The sequence below is a fragment of the Pezoporus flaviventris genome, unplaced genomic scaffold (genome assembly GCF_033815535.1).
Source record: "Pezoporus flaviventris isolate CSIRO_AGI_PZ_B2104156 unplaced genomic scaffold, CSIRO_AGI_Pfla_v1 ptg000037l, whole genome shotgun sequence".
In the NCBI taxonomy this organism is placed as follows: Eukaryota; Metazoa; Chordata; class Aves; order Psittaciformes; family Psittacidae; genus Pezoporus; species Pezoporus flaviventris.
The window spans coordinates 11,969,223-11,987,001 of record NW_026892585.1 but is presented as its reverse complement, the minus strand read 5'-3'; positions in this window follow the sequence as shown (position 1 = coordinate 11,987,001).

Genomic DNA, 17,779 nt, shown 5'->3' with positions numbered 1-17,779 from the left:
GTATCGAGTTTCTGATGGGAGAGAGGGTTTACCTAGTGATAAAGTTCAAAAAAAGGAGGAGTGGAATAGCAAAAATAAACCCCACCAAACTTGCCTACATGAAATCTAAAAGGAATATTACACCCATGAATCTCAGACATCTAGAGCAGGGTTCTTTCACCCAAATGGCTGATTGCAAGGGGATCCAGGTTAACTATCTCAGGCACAGAAATTTGTACTCTAGACAGCTGGAGGGAATGGGATGCATCCCACTCCTAACGCTCTCATACAAATAGAAGAACTCCGTTTTTAGAGTTTGGGAAACCACCATAGCTGCTCAATACTGTAACAAAACAGGGCATTAAATACGAATAACATATTTACCTTAGAGCACACTGGAATCATAAAGGACTGATACTGTCTGGAACCAGTAATTTCACCTGCAGTACTTGGTACAAAAACCGTTTTGAAGGACTTAAGTTCAGCAACGAGAGTACAGTTCTTTCATTTTCTTCTGAGATAAAAATACTTAGTGAGAGAACAATGTTATTTTTTTACTCTGCATTTCTAATTGATGGGAGGAAACTCTAGAAACGCTCATCCTTTCCAACTCTGCCTACAGCACTCAGCTCTCACCAGCCAACACAGTCCTGCTTCCTCTTCCTCGGCATAAATTTCTTGCCCCCAAACATAAGCTCACTGGGGAAGAAAAATTCTTTCTTCTTGCCTTGCAAGGTCCAACTTACAAGCAGGTACTTTGATAGCTATCCCCATCCTGCTACAAGCCTCTTCTAAGCACAGCCTGTGACACCTTCACATTTCCTCCAATACTGCAGTGGGGTGTCCTGGCCAGGCCTAACCTTGTTTGTGGCTGGAGCATGACTGGCACTTCCTCCTCTTTCAGGAGAACTCTTTGATGAAGAAAGCTCCCTTCTTGTGCTAAATGAGGTACTGTTACAGCATCATCACTGTGCCCTTGTGGAATGCCATGCTTTTAGGGCCGCAAACAGGCTGGTTGCAAGCTCAGCGGATCAAATCCCACTGAACTTAGGTTAAAAAATAAAGCACATCGTTTGGAAAACATGAGTACCAGCAATTTCTGACAAGTGAACTCAAATTCCGCAGCTGTGCGCAACCTGCCTGAACTTGCTCTCTCCACATAGATGGCATAACTGGGACATAGGTTTAACTGGTAGCAGACAGTAAGGAAAGCAATGACAGGTACACCTATGAAAGAAGATTTTGAGATCACGATTCCCTAATACTGTGGCAGTCATTTTGTATTGGCTTGCTTTTAAAAACTGAAGTCCCATCTGTAGAATATACATTTTCACATGAAGGTGCTATTTGCAAATGCTGAGGGATGCACTTCAAAGGTCACAAGAAAAGCAATTACTCCTTAGTATCTTAATTTACCCAGTCTGTGGGTTCATCTAACCACAGTACTTGTTTGTATTGTGTATACAAAATTAGATCTATATAATCTTCAGTATATAGACATTATAAAGTTTATTGCTAAATACCTGTAGAGGAATCAAAACGTCTCTCCCACTTAACCATCAAGCATTTCAATAATTCAGATAACAATGCCAACAATAGCAGTGCCATCATTTACACAAAAGATTTGCAGAAACTCTTTCTGGCTGCTACATCCTTTGTTTCCGGTGAGGATGCCAATCGTTTTTCATTTGACATTTGTTCTATCTGAGTTAAAAAGATGTTAAATTAAATTGTAAAGCTGCATAGATACAATTCCAGGTGCATTGCATGGAGCAGCGCAAGCAAAGCCTCTTACATTTTTCACTTGCCTCCACATGGTGATTTTGTTCCTTTCAAAGATGAAAAAGGCACTTCCACCCAATTAACAATCTCTAAAGTATTTAAATAACCTGCAAACAAAACCCATACAACTGATATTTGCATAAAGCTGCTCTGGTTTTGGGGTCCCTCAGACCTGTCTTCTCCTGCTGCTTGAAACAGGCTTTTTTATCCTTGTTTTTATGGTGAAGAGCAATGAGTAAGTATAGATAAACCTCAGAGTCCATGTATACTGATTCTGTCACTTCCAGGGTACATCTGATTCATGCAGTGTTTACTACGTGCAACAGATTTGATGTTCCCAAATACTGGCCACTTACTGGGCAGCTCATGTGCCAGTATTTCTGTCAAGGAAACATGCTAGGCTCACTCTTGCTACGAAATACAGCTATCATAGTCTGATTAGTGTCGTCTATGCCCCATATCAGTTCAGCACTTCACTGCATGGTTAGACATGGAATTTAAATACCAAAGTAAATGTACTTTTTTCATCACAACTACTGTCATCATTTAGTCCAACCTGGATACAGAGCAAAGTGTGAACACTCATTAATTTCAGAGACCAAAGAGGTTAAACTCAGTAGACCTCTGCTACAGGCAGCTGTTCAAAAAGGCAGCGCATCACTAGAATACTGTATGTTCTATGGGCATGTTAAAAAGCAGTTGAGAAAGATCCAAAGACAATTCTGCCTCCAGGATGAATTAATTCAGAGAAGGGAAAACAATGCTGTTAAATAAGAAATGACACAAACTTTTATTTGAACTTGAAACAAACCAGATCACAGACCTTTGGGGAAGTGTAAAGGGTTGCGTTTGATTGGTTTTTATTTCTTACCCTTATTTCCTTTAATTGTGATCAAGACAGGAAGGGCCAGCACTGAAGTACTAAAGAAGAAAACATTATTAAAAGTGTTCTTACTGTGACAGTCTAAAGCATCAAAAACACTGTGAAATGCTTTTATTAAATATGTAAAGCTATTGTAAATACACGCTTAAGTGCTTTATTGCACTTGAAATGCAGTCTTTTATTTCTCAGACAAGATGAAACAGAATAAAGAAAGAGAGAAAGAGGAGTTGCTTTGGGTCCTGTGTTGCACAGCTGGTACTACAGAAGCCTTACAGCAAGGGGTTTTGACAGACCCAAGCGCCAGGCCTGGCTGCTGGTGGCCCTATGTGCAGCAACCCAGCACACCAAAGCAAATGAAGATAAGGTGACCATCACCCCAGCTTGCAGCTCCTGCTATCGAAACCCCAGCAATACAGCTGGCCAGGAGGCAGGTATAAAGGCAAAGCAGACATTGCTCAACACTGCTTTTCCTCCCTTGCTCTCTAAAAAATGCTAACAATGCTCATGTTACTGGTCTCACAGAAGTTTCACCTGCCAGGAACCACAAAAGCCCGCTATAGGGTTTTCTCAGGTTGCCTGCCTTGGGTCAGCTTTTGCCATTGGGATCCTGTGCTCTCACATGGCCCCACATAGCTTTGAGACTCTTCTGACACTGCTCAGTCCCTGCCATTTGTTCCTGCTATGGGAACAAATCACTGTTTAATCACTCGTGTCCTTCTGGTCTTTTACAAAACAGCCTCAGCTGCAACCCTGAGCACAGACCTGTATTTGATAACTGCCCCCACAAGTTTGCTGGGAAGATGCTTATCCAGACCCACTGGGTTGATTTCTTGCTTGGTTATCCAGTATGCCCTCTTCAGCTAGGGTAATGTCTACATGCAGGGAAATCCTGTGTCTCAGCAAAATGATATTCTGTCTCACAGATAAGATTACAGATGGGATTTCCAAAATTATTATAGAGCAGTATTTTAAGTGATTGCACAGCAGCTCCATGTCTGCTATGTGCCTCACTAGCAGATAGGATCCTTCCTAGTCCTAAATGCAAAACAAATCTCCTGTGGTTTAATTCAAAAAGCCCAGAGAAGCAAGTGAAGTCTTTAAGCTTGCAAGCATAGATAGACCCACTGACATCTATTTGTTTCAGACACTGAACCAGCAACCTTTATCCAGATTTAACCTACCTACTTGAAGGGTAAGGAGATTATGCATACCCCTTGGCTAGTTTCACTTACTTCTGCAATAGTTTTAAAACACATCACCTCCATTATGCCCCATCCCTGACAGTGTTCGAGGCCAGGTTGGATGGGGCTTGGAGCAAGCTGCTCTAGCAGAAGGTGTCCCTACCCATGGCAGGGAGTTGGAACTGGATGAGCTTTAAGATCTCTTCCAACACAAACCATTCTATGATTCTAACAGCTTCTGAGCACCCCACAACCTCTAACAAATTTCTCTTTATGCACTATGTTTTTCTTAGGTAGGTGGACAATAAAGTCTCAGGGAAGATAAATGACCTGCTTCAGACCACCTGGAAAGTCTGAATCGGCATCATGGCACCATCTTCCCTTCTCTTCTGAAGAATAGAGAATCTCTTTACAGAGGATCAGAAATAAAACCTATACAAGAACAAATTACCCAGATCTGACCACCGTAAACATGAATATTTGCATGGATAGTTTTGTATAACATACTCTTATTCTGGCAGGATATTGCAGCCCTTCAGCTCCTCTCTGCTTCAGGTTGAGAATACTTAGCACTGGTGAAAATCTGGGGCATTTCTTGTCTACAAACTAGATTTTACATCTGCACATCACGAGGTGCTAAGGGCAGTATGGGAGTCCCCTCATCGTTGCTGTGGAAATATGAGGCTGAGACTGCTTTGGCACATGTTTTTACACACGTAAACCACCTGCCTAGTACAGAGTGTATATATTTTCTCCAAGGCAAATAAAACCATTTCAACTTCTGGCTATGATTTCATGGGAGATTTGAAAAAATCAAGCAAACTCATTAAGGCAATTAAATGATCTTTAAAAAGTGAAACAGCTCAGCTCTGCTTTCCTGAATTTTAAGGGAAGGAGTCAACCGCAGAATTTTCTAATCTATTCGTGACTTGAAAGTGAATAAAGTGAGGGAAATGGAAATAGTTGCTGACTGTCACAAGAAGAAATGTAGGAAGAGTGGCAGATAAGTACTGTGTCACTTCAGGGACAGCAGGATTATGTTTCGCCTTTTCTACATAATTGTCTTTACCTGGACAAATTTCCAATTGTGTCATTCACACCGAAGGGAGTATTATTAGATTAATTACTGTAGTCTACAAAGGTAGTCGGTGACCCTAATGTGCAAACATATTCAGCATGGAGGATGACAATCAAATCAGGGAGGGAAGAACCTATGAGACTTTGAAGACTGGGAATCTTTTCAGGTATTTTGGAAGTAAAAGAGTCCTGACTTTTATACCGTCTCTCCCCTGTATATCATACCTTCACATACTGCCTAATAAACAGCCCTTGAAATATATATATTATATAACATATAATAATATTCAATAACAATGAACATATGAATAATATGTAACAATAAATAATGAATAAAAATTCATTATATGTAACATATAGCGATATACAATGAAATATAAATCTATTTATAATATATTAATAATATATCACCTATAACTAATACATTTCATGCATATATTTGTTTAAATAAATTTCATATATCATAGAATCATAGAATAGTTAGGGTTGGAAAGGACCTTAAGATCATCTAGTTCCAACCATTAATATATTAAAAATATTTTAATTATATTTCACTGTATATATTGAATAGAGATATAGAATATATATATCCTATAACAGGGGTAACCAAGGACTAAGTTGTTTCAACCATTTTTAGCTAGGAAAAAGCAAACCCGTGAAAGCTGTGCATCTAATGATCCAAAACACTTTAGCAAGGTCCTGAAGTCTGCGGTATCAAGGCACTTCAGGATGAAGATGGTCATTTCCAGTTGAATTTTAAAAAGTCAGCCTACAATATCTAATAGTTCTCCTGCTTTCCTAAATTTCCTAAAGATTATTTGTATATTAATAATGCAAAAAATCCCATTTTCTGTAAACATTTTCTGTAAAATAATACAGTTCTGAAAAAAAAAAAAGGTAATTTTAGTCTAAAATAAGTTTACTTATAACAACAATTTTGACTTTCCTTTTTTTAATATTGCTTTTAAGGGTTTGGGAAACTCCAGACAAACTTACAATTTTTTATCCTAGTCAAAAAAGCAGTTGCTTATGAAAAAGCATTTTTAAAGAAGAGATTTCCTTAAGCCCTTACACTGAAACTTAACCACTGCATTGCACACAGCTCTGCGCCTTTAATTTTCAACTCATAAAAGATCATGGTGTTGACAGCAGAGGTCAGACCTACCAATGATGGAAGCAGCTTGTGTAACAGTAACAGGATATGGGAGTAGCAAAAGGGATCATGATTTTTTGGAAGTGACAGCGTGCTTTTTGGGTAGCAATTAATCCAACCTTTACAGGTAAAGCAGAATATACTGACAAAAGCCCAGTTCCGACAACATAACATACTATCAGGTACCCCTTGTATAGCCATAAGTGAGACCTACATGTGCCATAATTCGCACCTTGCCCTACCTATCTGTGGGAGCTACACCTCTGCTAATAAAAGTGTGTGGTATAGACTGATGCTGCCCATGTCATTGACATTAACTGATATTATCAGCCAGTTTTGCCTGCTGACAGGTAACTAGCTGGAGACAGCAGCACTTGGGAAGGCACGGAAAACAAGGATTATACGTTACCTGTTCACCTGCACGCAGCCATCCCTGAAATAGGTAAGGATGTGAACGCATGTGTCAGAGTCAGCGCCCTGTAGAATGATTGCAAGCTGAGGTTGATCAAGCTGCAAACACCACACACCTGCTTGCTCTTAGGAAGGCAGGAAAACTGCAAGTCAGGTTGCAGCCTAAGCTCAGTGGTCTTACTAGATAAGTCCCACACGTGAACATGAGTGCAAAAACAGACGTCCAGAAGCCCTTCAGGCTCAGTTTAAATTCTAACACAGCCATATGTTAGAAACATCATTTGCTTTAATCAAAACCATTTTCAGAGTGCAAGTGCGCAGCCAGGGGTGAGTACTGCTGGTGCAAAACGTGAAGTGCAGGAGATGGAGAATCCCCCCAAGCCCTTCAGTAACACTAAACAAAGCCTCGTGCACAGCACTTTTCTTTTCATAAGAATTCTTTTTCCTAGTCTTCACAACAGTTTTTCATGGTTTCCCAAGAAAGAAGAGGGCCCAAATCAATGCTCTGAATCCCAAAGTCCAATTTCAGGACTTAAATAATTGGGTATAGCAATATTAACAGAGTTGCATCTGTTTTCACCAGTCCTGAATCTGACAAGCAATCTTAGGCTCAAAAGCCATTTCTCCATTCTTCATATAGTCATAAAGGCATTTATATTCTGGAACCAGTTTCCTTTCCTTTTTGCACAGCCATTAATACATTTTTTTCTCTTTTGTTTCATAGCTGCCAAGTCTTGCACAGCTCCATGTGTGAATTTATGCAAATTTCAGAATGCGCTAATTCACATATTTGCAAATTGGCAAGTGATTGGCAAACATGTAAATGAGCTCATTTAGTCATTTTCCCCTTCCTTTAAACTTCAGTTTGCCATCAGTATACCCTTCCCCAAGTTACGGCAATGAGAGGAAGTTAATGCAACTGCCCCAAACCTGGCAGGTGTTGCAGCAGTTTGGGCTAGGGTACCCATGTGCCTGGGTCAAGCATGATAAGGATGTTAATAAACAGCTCAGGCTGCTAATGCATTAAGATCTCCAGATGCAGTAGGAAGGCATCAGGGGAGTACCCAGCACAGCTGCAGAAGTATCAGCAGTAAATGGGTGTGTGTGTGGTCACGTTTACCATGGTCAGGCAACACCGGCTGTGAGGGGAGCTAAAGAACTGGTTTTGCTGCAGGGAACAGCAGTTTGAAGAATAGCTGGTGTCCCTGGATGAGGGAAAGATGGTTTGACAGAAATAGGTTGTGGATTTGGCTGTAAAACAGTCAATCAGGACATGGAGCAGGAATAGAGATGTCTGAGCACCCAGACTCCAGGGTCTTTCCCCTGCAGACTGTGCAGCTCCATGGGCATCCATCACCCAAGAGATCCTAGCAGCAGCTCCTGCAGTACCTGCAAGTCACTGCTCACAGGGAGGGTGTGATATAGCTGCTGCATAGGGACAAGCCATGCCAGAAGTAGCCTGATAGGCACTTAATTTCCCCTCTCACCAAGAGCAGCTTACTGCTTTCGCATGAAGGCCAATGGCTCATGGAGAAAATGAGCATTACTCTCCAGTTTTCCCAATTGCTCACAGCCCAGCAGGGTTGGATGCAAAGTATGTCCTGCTGTGCTGTTACGCAAGCACTTTCAAGGTTAAAGCAACCTCTAATCTTCTCCCTTTAACTGAACTAGAGCATGTTAGAAGCCCAATCAAACAATCTGCTAAATCATACTTTATGAGCTGAGGAGTTCCCAGTGACTGCTTATTCCAGCCAGCACCACTTGTGTTACTTTTGATTCCATGATTCTCCACAAAAGCAACATATTTGCAGCAAGCTGTATCCCCTCTAAAAATGACAGATACCAGTAATGTACCTGTAGCTTTGGGTGACAAAATTAGCAGAGAACAGTCTCAAAAGGTTAAACAAACCAGGGTTGAGAAATCCAGGTAAACCAAAAGGGGGGGAAAAATGGCAAGAGGAAACCATACAATTCATCTTCAAGTTATCTAGGGCAGCTTGTCTTAGAATTATCTTAATTAGCTTCATTACCTTGTTTCATATGGAAATATTGTAGGAACAGCATTCTTTCTGTGGCACTCAGGTAGTTAAATCCACACAATTTGCTTTTTGAAGCTTGGATTCTGCTGACTTTATTTCAAGCAATCAAAAGTATCTAATTTGCATTCACATTCACATTAGTGGTCCATATGTTAGCCCTGTTTAAAAGCTATATGTTGCATTCATTATAAAATACTTGGCTTCCTAGCTTTATCCTTTTACTTTGAAATTATTGTGATAATATTGCAACTCTTCTATTTAGGCTATTCTCAAATACAAGGGGTTTGTGTGATTTGATTCTTTTTCAAAGTCTTCCAAGGGTAGGGCTTTTTAATTTTTGTTTACAGTGTTATGGGAACTTGCAAATTGGCAAAATAACTCACTACCATCATTTTATATGACAGTGTATTATTCCTCATACCTAAAGCTTCATTAAAATACCAGTATTTCAATCTGTCTCTGCATAAGATTTCAGACCACACACAGCATCATGAACTATATACCCTTCAGAGTTCATCACTCTACTCACTGAACTGAATCAGCCTCTTCAAATGATAAAGTTTAGTTACATTATATTACTGTTCTTCAAGTTTCTTTTTCATAGTGGAGCACAGAGCAAGGCATTTCCTCCTTACAGAGTTCATAAACCAAATGAAACCAAAATAAATCAATGGAATAAAAAACCCTGAGTCACTGTCAGATGAAAAGTCCTGCCCATGGTCACATAAAAAGACTGTGACAGAGCCAAGAATCAAGCCAAGGTCTTCCAGGACGTTCTCCTCTGCCTGGGATAGAACACAATCTATGATATACTATTATCTACTTCATCAAGGCATCACTTTGTCAGTACTTTATATAATGCATGCGTTAAAGCCATGACCAAGTATTACTTCCAGAATTTAATGTATATCTCAGTTTGGTTTTATTCACTACCTTAAATATTTTACTACAAATGCTCATAGTTTGGGAAAAGAATCACATTTTTTTTTCCCATAGAAAACACTGGTAAGCTATTTCTCCTTGGAAACTGATTATGATAACTCTTGAAAACTTGAAAGAGAAACTCCTTGCTCACCCGCATGTTCACTGTGGCTTCTGACTTTTGGAAAACCCTTTCCTACTTCAGTCCTCGGAAGCTCTTTGAACATCCTTGAAGGTGAAGAACAATGAGGTGTCTACTATTAAATGAACATCACAAAAGGGTATCTGCTGCATATGAGGCAAACATCCTGAGGTAAAGAAAAAAAAAAATCAGAGAAACTCAAAATCCAGTGATCAGAAAAAATATAACCTCCATTGGTCTTAATTTTTTACATGAAATCTGCTTAAACAAGAGTTTCTTGGATGAGTGAAAGAAAAGTGGAAGATTTATTAGACAAATTGTTTCTGAAGTGTGGAGTTTTAAATTATTAGGTTTATTGTTTGGAGACATCTTGACCTGACTCCATTAACAAATTTACATGGTACCTCTAAGAACAAACCATAATTTATGGTCAAAGAGTTCATTTACAATTAATTCCCAAGCACAGGAGCTACATCTTTCATAACAAGGGTTGTGTATGGGAGGAGTGTGATCAGAAGATGTTGGGTTATGATGAAATCAGCATGAAATCAGAAATTCAAAGAATAAGCCCCAAATTCCATGTGGTTATTGAGAAATTTAAGACAAGACCTTGAGTATCTTATTCTGATCACACGTGGAACAGGACAGGACAGAGCAGAATAGAAAAGAGAATAAAGAGAATTCAGTCATGAAATGTAAGATAATGAATGTAAAGGAATACAAAATCACTACAGAGCATTTCTAATCATTGTGGGCAAATCTCTGGCATGTAACTCTTTCAACTAAATAGGAAATACTGCCTTTTATAGGTGGACTAATTCTCTGCATTTTTAAAAAATGGAGCTCTTTACAACACCTGAGTAGTATAACAACACATGGTAAATTGCAGCTCGCTTTCTAGGGGACTCTAGGTGAGGTAATCACAAATAATGATCCACAACTCACAAGTGAGTTTTTCAATGGTTCTTGCTGTGGTATTAGTTTAAGCACATCGTGCCAAGCTTTATGTGGAGCAAAAAAAGCTTAGGGAAAACTCAATGTGCATAATAAATAGATTGAATTTTTCTTCAGTTCAAGGGAATTCAGATCAGTATTTAATATTTCTAGATTATGTTGAATCCTCCCCTTCCCCCCAAAACCCACCAGTTTAGAGTATAGGCAGAAAGCCAAAATTTTGGTGTTAAAATCAAAGCAGCTCCTTGAGTCAAAGACTATTAACTCTGAAGTAGTTAGAAAAGGAGCAATACGCCAGGAAACAAGAACAAAACCATACGCTGATGTGTCAAACAGTTACCCTATCTGCATTCCATTTCCACCTATACAATACATCCTTGGGTTACAGCTATACTATCCATACCATGCTTGATCGCTCTTAAGTGTCATTCCCTTCAGAGAAACAAGAGATGTTTCAACACACGTCCAAGATGCTTCTCACTGTGCTGACTCTCTGGCAGAAGTACAGCTCTGAGCATCTTGAAATGATTTATCCACAAAAGAGTGAGGCCCTATCCTCAGCTGTATAAGTCATGGAGAGCAATACTGTAGCTACAGATCCCTTGAGCTAGCAGGCCAACTCTGACTCAGTCCAGCTGCGGTTTTGGGTCAATTAGCCCAGTTTTCTGAAGAGGTGAAATGAAACTTTTAACTAAATCAATAGGGCTGAATATTTGCTATGGCTGGGGTCATGTTTTTCTCTTAGCATGTGCCTGCAACTCCCAGGTGAAATATGAAATGAAACCTTGATGTCTGGGGGGGGAATAGAAAGCCAAAAGCTTCTTCTCTGTACCTTAAACACTCATTGGCTCTATGCAGTTGTCTTAGCCAGAGGCAATGTCAATGTACAGAGAAAAGAAATGAATATTTAGGTTAGGGGAACCACTCAAACACACAGAGAATAATTTTTATCAGAGACAGGTGTTATTGGGGGAAAGAAAAGATAAGCACATGCAAATCAGCTTGTAAATTAATCTTCACTTATGATGAAGCCATGCCTGGATGGAAACTTCCAGTGTTTCATTTGTGTGGCAATTGAAATATCCCAGCTATGGACATCAAAGCATCTCAGGTCATAAAAAACCTGACAAGAACTTTCAACAAAATCCATATTTAGTCTGCATGAGGCTTAAAAAAAGTTCATGCCATCATTAAATTCTCTGTGCACCTGGGAGTACATACTGCTCTACTCCCTCGTAGTGCAAATACTACTGATTTCTTTATTTTTTCCCTCTTTTGTGGTATTTCCAGTTTAGAAGAAGCAATAATAAACCCCTCTCCTCCCCCCCCCCCCCCCCCCCCCCCAAAGAAAAAGAAAAAAAAACCCTAAAAAATAAAGTTGCTGGCTGTGCTGGCTGAAATGGTATTAACATGAAATTAAGGTGAATGCTCCAGGTTTGGACAAAGAAATTCTCACCTGGGTGTTTAAATTTTTCTTGACATTTTAAACCTCTAAATTGTGATCACAGTTGTTAGGACCTGACTGCATGTAGGGAAAGCATTCTGGATAGTTCAGAGTTTTCTGTGGCTGGCAGAGTATCCTCATGACCTCAACAGGTCTGATTTATTGTGTAACTGCCATATCATGTATGATATTCTCTGCTGCCTTGGGATGTGTTTCAACAAAACAATGCAAATACTACATCTGCCTTGGGAATACTGTAAAGGCACCCACAAAGTGGGCCTCTCTCCATTCACGGTCCTTAAGCTAGGATTTTGCTACTTCCTCCCTCATCAAATTTCAGTAGATAACAGCATGTCCCCCGTGGAGGCTGCATGGTTCTCTGCAAACACATCAGACAAATCACTTTTTGTTGCCAGTTGGCAAGTACTAAATATGCAGGTTAGGAGTGTTAATGATTTAACAGGTCCAGTTCTGCTCCTGTTGCTAGCAACTTCTCAATGGAACAGAGCTAAAACTGATGGTGAAAAGCTAGATTGTGTGACAGCTCCTGCCATCTTCTACTCCTGCAGCTTCAGTCTCAAATATTCTCCTCCTGTTTCTTTTCTAACCACTGTGGAGAGTGTGCAGCGTGCTGCCACTCTCATTGAAAAGTCCATAGCCATAAAGACATAGATATATCTGGCATGTAGGTTTTAAACGCTGACTGGACAGTATGGGAGAGCTAGTTCCACATTTTAATGGTTCATTTCTGTATAAAACAATGAGACTTTAAAGAAGAAAAAAGAGCCACAAAAATCCCAAAAGCAAACCACAGAGTAATATCATGTGTATGTATGCATCACCACATGATGTCAGAATTTACCTGCAGTACCTCTTTGATTCAGGACTAAACCACACTCCAGCATGGTACTCAGCAGCATCAGAGTGTAGGGAGCTCATATAAAAGCAAAGTAAGAGTCCCGTAACATCTGATGGCTAATGATCCAGCATAATTCTTTCATATAAGTACAGAGCACTCCAAGTATGAAACTGTAAAGTCTGTTTCTAGGAGTGGCTAAGTGCTATTGAATGCATACACATTTGCCACTGGAAGTGTGCATCTTGTACATGCTTTATTGCAGGTAGGGCTCATTTTTCCTCATTATCTGGGATGATTCGTGTGTTCCGATTGACAGTTATGGAATCAGCTTAAGCCACAAGTCAAACCATCATTGTTATAAAGCTATACTGGGGAACTGGTGATCCTGTTGCCCACTATCAGAGGAAAAAAGAGAAAAGCAAACTTACATCCTTGTGACTAGTTAGGTCAAATGAAACCAGGCAACATAAAACAGCCTTCACTGTGCACCAACTCTAGTACTAAGGAAGTTCAAATGTGCTTAAAATCAGCTCATGTACTCATCTTTCTTGAACTCTTTTAGACAAAGTGCAGAGTCTGGCTTGTGATGCCAACAGAGGACTAATGTCAAAGTCTAGAGTAGATTCTCCACAGTACTGGATGAATTATGTGAACGAATTGATTCTATTCTGCTTGGCCTGCAGCTGCGATAAACTATGTCATGCGAAAATGTTCAGTAGAAATCATCCACTAGCTGCAATGTGCCCCAGGTCTTTCTCAAATCCCCTCCATCTACAGCACCTTCCCCAGAGAAGGGCCTAGGTGACCTCTGAGGGACTCTCAGGGCCAGGGCCATTCTTCAGGCAGTTGGGACTAGGTGCTTTGTATGGGACAGGAGAGGTGTAAAATACGATATTGGATGTAAATTTTGAACTCTTGGCTTTTGCAGATTCTTACTTGATTATTTTAGCTGTGTGCATAGATTCACAACCTTTAGGTACTTACTGTATAAACTCATCTACTCTGTCATCACATCAACTTGTATAATATCTGTATGCTATAACAGACAATCCTCAGCTCACTTTCAAATAAATAAACATTGACTTAATATAAATTGTTCTCTTACCATATTAGAACATTGTGTAATTAAATCATCTCACTGGTAGTGTGTACAGATGGCTTAATTTTCTGTAATACCCACTAAACCTCAATTGACTTAAAGGGGACTACTAATCTATTTAAAGTTAAGCCCACAACGGATAGATTTGTAGCTCAAAAAGGATTTGTTGCTTTAGTAGACCACTATTTTCTTAAGTGTTTGAGGAGAACAAAAGAAATTAGCATCTACAATTACTAGTCACTTTAAAAAAAAATAAAGAAAGAAAACCCCAACCTTGCGGCCATTAACAAAATAATAAGGCTACCAGATGATCTCTCTGTCTCTCAATAACCTTTCACTGTGAAACGTTTGTCAGACTGGAATCCAGCACTGAGAGCGAAAGCAAAGCTTAGTCGTCTTTCAGCTACTGCTGCATAATTCTACGCTTTCATATCCCAACCGAAAAACCACAAAAAAGAAAATACTATATAACCAACTGAAGTGAATTACAAGGCAACACGTTGCATGAAGGTTTACAGCTTTTTCATAAAGTGAAATTTAACATCTCCAGAACCTGTGCACTGAGTTCTTTTTCTATTTTTATTGTGTCGCAGCTTTAAAAAATTGCCAATTAAGTCAAATTAAGCTGTTGTGCAGTCGGCTTCCATAATTACTAGCAGTAGTTTATGGTAGGTTCAAGCAAATAGAGGGTGTTTGGGTTCTTGGTTTTTGTTTTGTCTTTTTTTTTTCCCTTTTTGCCAGAGTAGTAGTTTCTTTTTGTAGAAACAATTATCATGGTAGTGCTTCCCAGCAAAGAAAAACATAGCCTGCAGCCATCCTATATTTCATTTTCAGTCCAGCAGTTTTAGAGAGGCTTTTTGCTTTTCTAGCAAATGTACAATAAGAGGAAAACAATCCAAGGTGACGAATAAAATGTGGGGCATCATAAAGCAGCAAAGACGCAAACGAGGCAGAATGGAGAGGAAACCTTGCTGGTCTGGACAGTTCCTTCCACTGTCTGTCCTGTCACTTAGCACTGTGGCTCTTGTATACCCTCAGCCACTGTAACAGTGCTATTGCCACACCTGAAATAATTGTAGTGTAAGCCCATGAATGACATTCTTGTCACTGAAGACAAGCCAAAGACACGGGTATAGCATTTTAAATATCCAGAATGTGCTGGTCTCATGCATGTTGTTGCAACCTTAGTCCCTGCTCTTTTAAAATAATAAGGTAGAACTGAAAAGTTAAAAGGAATTGGGGCAAGGATGTTCAAGAGTGGGACGTAGCTTTTGTATTGCACTTTTTTTTTGTATGAGGAATGGCTAAATAGACTGATAGGCTTTCACCTTGGCATGGGATGATGGTGTGGGAATCCAAAGAAATCTATAAAGCAGAGTGCCACTGATATAGGAAACGATCTGTTGCATCTTCTGGTGTAACAAGCAGGGCATATGAAATAAAGCTAGCACTGCCAGGCTCAAATGTCCTGAAAGAAATACTGCTTCATATATAATGTGCTTAGGCTCTGGATCTCTGTGTCAGGGCTGTTGGAGATGCTGAAATTCTGCATGATTTCAAAAGGGACTGAAAAAATTCAGAGAACTCTAAAAATCATCAACCACATTAGGATCAGCAATCTGTACTACTTTGATGGAATTAATTCAAGGGGTTCACTGCTCTAGTCCTCTCTTTACAGCCCTGGCATCTCCAGTCTTATGTCCACTGTGCCTTTTACTCCAGTACTGGACACCCTTGTCTGGCCTACCACACCCAGGTGAAATAGTTCCTATTTAGGGAGAAAATGACAGGAGTTCCAACACTGTTCAGCAGAGCAGAGAGCAGCATAAAACTGTATTTAACATAAGGCATAAGTCAAAGGTAAACATTCTGGTAGCAAGTAACACCTAAAACATAGCCCAACACAAGTTTTAGAATGCTTTACAAACTTTCTCAGAGACTCCCAACACCTTCCTTGTTGGCATTAAGATATCATTTCACAGGCCAGTGCCAGAGAAAACTCCAACACACATAAATGGAGAGATTAGCCTTTTTTTTACAGAAGGAGGAAACAGAATACACAGATGTTAAGTACCTAGCCTAAAGTGATCTATCAGCATAGCCAAGACAGCAACCATCCCAGCTACCTCCCAGTCCTATGCTTAAGCCTCTTGACTGATCTGCTCTCCAGCTGACAAGCTCTACACGGATCTCTGCACCACACTTCCAAGCAGTGCTTGTTAAATAGCATATCCATCACCACCAAAGAGGTGCAGAGAGGGAATGCAGCATCAGAGTCAGCGGCTGCCTCGGCTCCAGCCCCGAGCAGCCCGTTCATTGTGCAACTTACAGATTTTCCCCACTATAAAGAATGAATAATTTGTGTAAGCACTGAATGCAAAAGCTGGTGCCAGATCAGTCAGTGCCAATTTAGGGGCTATTTCAACGAATGTAGGTAGCCTGAGTTCTCTACAAAGCGTGGGATGCTGTGAGAACCTGTAGAATAGTCCTTCCTCTGTCTCCCTGTGAGGCATTCTAAAGGAAATTGCTCCTGCCCCACAGTCCTATCACTGACCAGGAGGATGCTTTGGCTTGTACCTGCATGCAACATCAACCACAATCTGACCTTTATGCATTGAGAGATTTACCAAAGGATTATGAGGGTTTTTTTTCCCTCCTTACAGGACTTCTTTTTTAACTATCCTAAGAAATGCATAACTCCAGATTAATTGCAAAAAGGGAAAGGAAAGGAACAACAAGAAGTCCATTTTTATTCTTCTTGAATTAGAAACATGAATTTTCTTCCCCTCCTACTGATTCACCGCTCAGCATTCAGCTAAGATGATCACCGAAAAAGGAAGAGCAAATGAACAGCGATGTTTCTTGGGGTATGAAATACTTTACAATTAAATAAGGTGCTGCAGAGTATTGCACTGATCACCGGTGATTGGTAGCTCTCTGCTAAGCTGCAAATGAATTCAGCACAGGACAGCATTCCAAATTGCTCTTACAAGCTTTCCTTTATTATTTTTATTTGGTTATGCTCTGACTCTCATCCAGAATTGTACTTAATGCCCTCGTCTGAAGTTGTTGAAATGGCACCCCATGGCATAGTGTGACAGTGAAAGGATATTGCCTTTGGAAGCTGCTAATGGTCCATGAAAAGAAAACAGCAGAAAATGGGAAAGCAGTTGTTCCAAAATAATAAGAACAAAAATCTTTACATTTTTAGCTCATCGTCTTCCCGTTGTCAGAGGACTGGAAACGGGCAGAAGACAGTTTGCAGCTAGTAAGGAGCTGCAGATCCAGGTGGGTTGCAAGTCAAAGATATAAGTAATGAAAAAATAGCACAGTATATGCAGCAAAATAATTTAATATTTTTAATTTTCCACTTGCCACTCAAAATTCATGTTTCCTATAATGTTATCCACAAGGCATTATTATCCCCTGGGGTGGGAGAGATGAACCAATAAAGTGTCATAAGAAATGAGCAGCAAGCGTTGCAAAGGTCAGACGAAGCAGCAAAAGCTTCAGTCCTTGTAACTCTGTCTTAGACAAAGGTACTTTAAGAACACCCAAGCACAAGGCCCCACTGAAGCCATAAGGAGGTCTCTGCCTCATTTCTTCTAAACTTAGGAGTACAAAACACAGCTGGGAAGGCCTTATCCTCAATGACTTTATCCTAGACCTACCTGCACATTGCTCCAGCAGGATTATTACAAAGAAGAAGCAATAATTACTCAACTAAAATAATGCCAACAGGCAAACTTCAAGCATATCTGTGTTTTAACAAACCTGTTTGTCAAAGCAATGTGTCCTCTACTGCTAAACACACTTATGCAGGTGAAAACAAAGAAGAGAGAATAAAGGTAACAA